This window comes from Miscanthus floridulus, chromosome 7 (assembly GCF_019320115.1).
Source record: "Miscanthus floridulus cultivar M001 chromosome 7, ASM1932011v1, whole genome shotgun sequence".
NCBI lineage: Eukaryota > Viridiplantae > Streptophyta > Magnoliopsida > Poales > Poaceae > Miscanthus > Miscanthus floridulus.
The window spans coordinates 17,856,643-17,862,847 of NC_089586.1; the positions used below are offsets into that span (position 1 = coordinate 17,856,643).

The window sequence follows — 6,205 nt, forward strand, 5'->3', positions numbered from 1 at the left end:
AGTCCATGTGCACCGCTCCTTTGATCTATAAATACCCTCCTAGAGTACTTGTTTTCATCCATTGAACATTCTGTTGAAACCTTCGTGGTCATGAACATGGTAGTTTGTGAAGTAGAGCAGCCCCCGGACGTGTTTTGTAGTTCCTGTGTGTCTTGTCGTAGCTGGAGGAAGTCTTGTGATAGGGATTAGAGGTAGGCTAATCCCGCAGTGGCATTGTACCAGGATGTACGTGGCGGTAGTTGGAGGAAGTCTTGTGATGTGGGCTTCGTTCCTTCATCTGGTAGTTCTGGGTTGATCCTCGTCGCCTGTCCTGAGACTGTCCGATGTAGATCAACACCATATCCAACATCACATTGGTCTTGGGTAGACAGATGCCTGCCAGCCTTCTCTGCTCCATGTTGTCCTGTCGTGCTGCTGATTTCCGCCTTAGATGCACTGCGTCCGTCCTTTGAAGAAAACAGTGTAGCTGATAGCGGTTTGTCCTTCCGAGTAGAAATTTGGGACACGTAGTCGTTCTAGAGCCTAGCCGTGTCCGTGTTCCTCTTTGCTACTTTGCTTTTCGTGGTACCGAGTTCGTTGGGTCTTGTAAGATTTGTAATCTTCTATTTTTGAAGTCGCTTGTAATGGAACGAATCTTGTCTTCTGAGTTGTCCTTTACTTTTCTGTTGTGATCCCTGTCGTTCATGAGATTACTGAGTTCTTTCCGTAATAACCGAGTTCTTATATTCCTTGTGAGGTAGCCCTACTTTTCTTCATGGTTGACGGGTTGTTTTTTGTAGTAATCTGATAACTCCGCCGTTGTGCTAGATGGATAAGTCTAAAATCTGCCCATTGAATTGTACCGTTGTGTGGATTTGTGCCCTCCATCATTTTAGCTATGTCAGTAAATGGACCGTTGCGTTCTCACATGGTGCTTTAACGGGCCTGGTGGGCCGTTTTTATCGTTGTAAAATCTATTTAAAGATCCTTTATCTTCTTTTTCTTTACTGCACTTCTCTTGCCTTGAAAACCCTAGCTCTCAGAAATCCGCCGTCGCCATTGCCGTCGCCGTCTTAGCGCCGCCGTCCAAACTTTCTCTTCCCCTAGTTGCTTTTTTGCCTCCGTTAGTACATGGGTAAGAAGAAAACCGCAAGCAAGTCCTAGTCTAACTTCATGGACGAGGAATCATCACTTTCTTTGATCGAGAACCAAGAGTTTGTGGCCATGAGGGCTGCCCAGAAGGTTTGGCTGGCTCCGACAACAACCGAAGAGCAGCTTCGCGAGCTTGTCAGCGACGGCTTGATCCAGAGCAAGGACTTTGCTCAATGGAGAGCTCCAGGCGAGCAACGGGTCCCTGCTCCCGGTCCTAGTGAGATCGTCCTCTTTGTCTCCTTTGTCCGTGCTGGACTCTGCCTTCCCGCTTCTACCTTCCTCCATCGATTCCTTAATTATTTTGGGGTTACTTTGAACCATCTTACCCCCAATGCTATCCTCCATCTTTCTGTCTTTGTTCATCTTTGCGAAACCTTTCTTGGAATTCCTCCTTCTCTTTCCCTCTTTCGTTTCTTCTTTCGTCTGAAACCACAACCCCGCCGTGATGACACTTTTGTTCTTGGTCGGTGTGGGATTCAGTTCCGTCAGGGTCTCAAAATTAAATTTTTTGATTATGACTTAGTTGACTCTGTGAAGGATTGGCGTTCCGAGTGATTTTATTCCGCCAACATGATTCCTCCTCTTTCCGTTCATTCTTCTTCTGGTCCTACGGTTAATGATCGATGGGAAAAGAAACTCTTGATGGGTTATGAGAACCAGGCGATCAAGCCGCTTGTTGAGAGGATAAGTACTCTGAAACATCAAGGTTTGACCGGCCTTGGTATTATTTCTAGTTTTCTTCGCCATCGAGTCCAACCTCTTAAGGAGCGAGAAAACTTTGGTTTTGAGTACTCTGGGGCAGAGGATCCTTCTCATATGGTCCCTGCCCTTGAGTTGACCGACGAGGAGGTGCTCGAGCGTCTTCGGAAGATGCTAAAAGGGGTGAACGTTGTTCCTTACGCTGTTGTTGAGTATTGCGCTAAGAACCCTCCTCCTGCTGTGAGTTGTTTTTCTTTATTCGAGTACTTTTTGAATTTCCTTTGTGGTCTCCACTTTTGTTTAATCTTTCTCATCTGGTTGTTTTACTCTTCTTTGTAGGAATTGGGGCGCAACTTTGTTGACCCAATCCCCCTTGATGTCCTCCCTACCATGGTGAATACTGGGGAGGATCTTATTGGGGCTTCTGTAATTAGTATGTTCCAAATCACCACATCGTTTCCTGGAGTTTCTTCCGGAGTTGTTGATGTATATGAAGAATACGTTCCTCGTCCAGTCCCCCGAGGTCCTCATACCGTCTCGAAGAGGGGGCGAACGGATGGTTCTTCATCTGGTGTGCCTGCTTCCAAGAAGTCTCGCAAGCCAAGTACTCATCTAGGTACTTTAGTTATAGCTAGCATGCTCTTAGGTGAGAATATTAATACTCTCTGTCCCTTTGTTTTCTTGTTTTTATCTTGAACTGAGTACTTTTGTTCTTTTTTAGCAGGTGCCCTGGTGGCCTTGGTTGAGACCGAGGAGGAAGAGGATGATGAAGTACCCCTTATCATGCGACGGTGAGTTGTTTTCATATTCTCCTTCCGTTGAATTCCTCCTCTTTGTTTTGACTTTTAGCCTTGATCTTTTTGTAGTAGTCGGACGTCGGGTATGGGTTCTTCTGAGGCTCCTGCGCTGGTTTCTTCTGTAGCTCCGATGTTGAGTTCTTCGGTAGCTCTGGTACCGAGTTCTTCCGTAGCTCCGGTGCCGAGTTCTTCTAGGGCTCCGGTACCGGCTTCCTCCGAGGCTCCGGTACCGGCTATACCGCTCCTGCCGCCAAATGGTGGGGACGTTTTTGCCACCGTGGTCCCCCCTGCGAGGTCCTCTTTTTGTTTTGCGAAGAAGAAGGTGGCTGGGTGAGTGGATTCTGGCTTCGTCTCTTTGCTTCTGTTCTCCTTTTCTCTAGTTCTCATTGGCGATTTCTTTTATCAACTTTCAGGCCTTCGTCTTCTCTTATTTCTCTGTCGACTTCTTCTTAGCCCTCCGTTGTGCCACCGAGTACTGAGCCTCAGGACTCGTAGCGTACTGTTGGTGAAGTGGTTGTGGGGGCGACGAAGCTTTCTAGCGATGGTGCTGCTACAGACTTGGTTGCCCCGGAGGTGACCGTGGCCATTGCGGTAGGTCCTTCTGAGGGATTGGCCTTGGCTTCCCGGGAGGTTGCTCTGGTCGTGCCTTGTTCGCCTCGGTCGGCCTCTCCTTCTCCTTCTCTTGCCTCCGGTGGTCCGTCTTTTGCTGATGATGTGGTGCAGCAGTTTGATGCCACTCATCGACTATCGGAGTTAACTGCTGCCTGGGGAAGCTTATCGACTTTTGCGACTTCTTTTGGAGAAAAGCTCCAGGTAAGTTTTTCCGCCATTCCTTCTTTGGATGTTCGCTTTTCTTCTATCCTTATGCTTTGTTTTTCTGTCTCTTTCTGCTCAGTCCTTCTCTCATGATCATACCGGCTTCTTTTTCTCGTCTGAAAACGAGAAAAAGTTGTCTTCCAAAGTGAGCACCCTGAAAGCTGATCTTGACCTCCTCTGGGCTGAGATGGAGGATGAGCGTCAAACGCATCAGGAGGAGGAAAAATCTCTTCGTGCCCGGGTGTTGAGACCGAAAAGCAGAGGGATGCCGCTTTTTAGGAGGCTCAGAAGAATTCGGAGGCCGTGAAGAACTTAGAGGCCATGAAGAAGGAGTGCAACGGTATTGTGGGTTCTTTTTGTTTCCTTCTGCATTCAGATTCTCCTTTCTACTGACTTGTTGTTTGTTGTCTTGTCTAGCTCTCCGGGTTGAAAAGCAGAAGCTCTCGGAGGGCGTTGAAGAAATGAAGACTCTTGTTCGTTCAAGTCACAACAAGGCTGAGGAGGTAATTACTCATGCCGAGGAGGAACTCGTGCTTGCTAAGTTGATTAGGCATGGAGCTGATAGAGATCTTGTGCAGGCCCAAAAAACTATTGAAGACTTGTCTGGCAAGTTGGCAATGGCTACTGAAAACTAGAAAGCTTTGTGGAAATCCTTTAGTTCAGTATCCGACGTTCTCCGAACTCCAGCGGATGATGGGCAATCTTGGGCTCAGTTGATTCCTCGAATCCTGACTCATTTCCAAGAGTTTGTGAAGAGGTGCGCTCAACTGTGTACCAAGAATGTCCTGGCTTAGGTCCAAGTTCTTGCTCTAGCGGCTCCTTTGTCCAAGATAGCAGAGGAAGCTGATAGTCAAGAATACATTGATGCCATTGAGAGGATGGAGCCTAAAGTTGAAGACTTAGCTAGTAGAATAGTAGATAATCTTAACATTGTTCTCCCTTCTCCTGATGATGAGGCTTGATGTATTTGACCTTTATGCCCATACCTTGTAATATGACATTATACTTCTTTTTGAATAAAGGTTTTTTTGTTGATGTCTTCTTTGCCTGGATGCCTTGCTTATTCCTCGGATGATTTGTCCGATTGGTCAGAGTTACTAGATTTTGCCGAGTACTTTGTCTTTCTCTCGTCTTTGCCTTGTAAACAATTTTGCGCGCTATCTTGACAAATTTTTTTTGATTTGTCGAGTACTTTTCTGCCCATGTAAACAACTCGTTATATATAGATCTCTGTGTTGACGACCTTTCTTGATCTGTCGAGTGCTTGTCCGGTCTTCTTTTGTGCCATGTAAACAACTCGTTATATGTAGATCTTTGCGTTCTTGGGTATCTCCAGTGTAGCCCCCGAGCCTCTTGCTATTTGGAACAAGTAGCTGGAGGGTCTTGTCTTGAAATTGCTGTGGTCTATGCTCAGGCTTAGTTTCAATCATTTTGCTTTTTTGTTTCGGGTGTTAGCTTGTTAGCTATCCTCATCGGCGGGCTCAAGCATCTTTTCAGCTATTTTGCTTCTGCCGGGATGCTCAGGCGTATTTTCAGCCATTTTGCTTTTTTATTTCGGGTGTTAGCTTGTCAGCTACCCTCATCGGCGGGCTCAAGCGTCTTTTCAGCTATTTTGCTCTCGGTCGGGATGCTTAGGCATCTTTTCAGCCATTTTGCATTTTATTTTGGGTGTTAGCTTGTTAGCTACCCTTATCGGCGGGCTCAAGCGTCTTTTCAGCTATTTTGCTCTCGGCCAGGATGCTCATGCGTATTTTCAGCCATTTTGCATTTTATTTTGGGTGTTAGCTTGTTAGCTACCCTCATCGGCGGGCTCAAGCGTCTTTTTAGCTATTTTGCTCTCGGCCGGAATACTCAGGCGTATTTTCAGCCATTTTGCATTTTATTTCGGGTGTTAGCTTGTTAGCTACCCTCATCGGCAGGCTCAAGCGTCTTTTTAGCTATTTTGCTCTCGGCCGGGATGCTCAGACATATTTTCAGCTATTTTGCATTTTATTTCGGGTTTTAGCTTGTTAGCTACCCTCATCGGCGGGCTCAAGCATCTTTTCAGCTATTTTGCTCTCGCTCGGGATGCTCAGGCGTCTTTTCAGCTATTTTGTATTTTATTTCGGGTGTTAGCTTGTTAGCTACCGTCATCGGCGGGCTCAAGCGTATTTTCAGCTATTTTGCTCTCAGCCGGGATGCTCTGGCGTCTTTTCAGCCATTTTGCATTTAAGAAACAACTCGGAGAGAGCCATGAGACATATGTTTGTCTAGAGATAATCATCTTTATTGATCATGAATATTGATGTGTTATAATGATACATAGCGCTATCTTTGTTGATTACGAACGTTGATCTCTTGTGTCTTGTATGCATATTTTCCCTTGAGTTTTTTTATGCGTAGAATCTTCATAGCTGACTGATGTGCCATGTATTGTTGACTTCTTTTCCGTCTTCAGTTATGAGCTTGTATGTGCCTAGTCCAATGACTTTTGTGACTATAAAAGGACCTTCCCATGGACTGAGTAGTTTGTGGCGTCCATCGGTTTTTTGTACTCTTCTTAGTACTAGGTCTCCGACTTGTAATGATCGAGACTGGGTATTCTTGTTGTAGTGGCGCCTTAGTCCTTGGAGGTATCTTGCTGATTGCAGGGTAGCGTTTACTCTGACTTCTTCGGTAGCGTTTACTCTGACTTCTTCTGTACTGTCGAGTTCTAATCTTTGTGTGTGTTCTGCTTCTCCTTTGTCGTATTGCTCTATCCTCGGTGACATCTAGATCAAGTC

General features: G+C 46.0%; 1 long non-coding RNA gene across 1 annotated transcript; it reads left to right on the top strand.

Moving 5' to 3' along the window:
• The first annotated feature begins 2,298 nt into the window (after positions 1 to 2,298).
• LOC136462703 (uncharacterized) lies at positions 2,299 to 3,770 on the top strand. The gene is made up of 5 exons (XR_010760798.1): positions 2,299 to 2,476; positions 2,555 to 2,621; positions 2,697 to 2,957; positions 3,041 to 3,440; positions 3,523 to 3,770. It is a non-coding gene; the product is annotated as an uncharacterized lncRNA (long non-coding RNA).
• Positions 3,771 to 6,205: the final 2,435 nt, after the last annotated feature.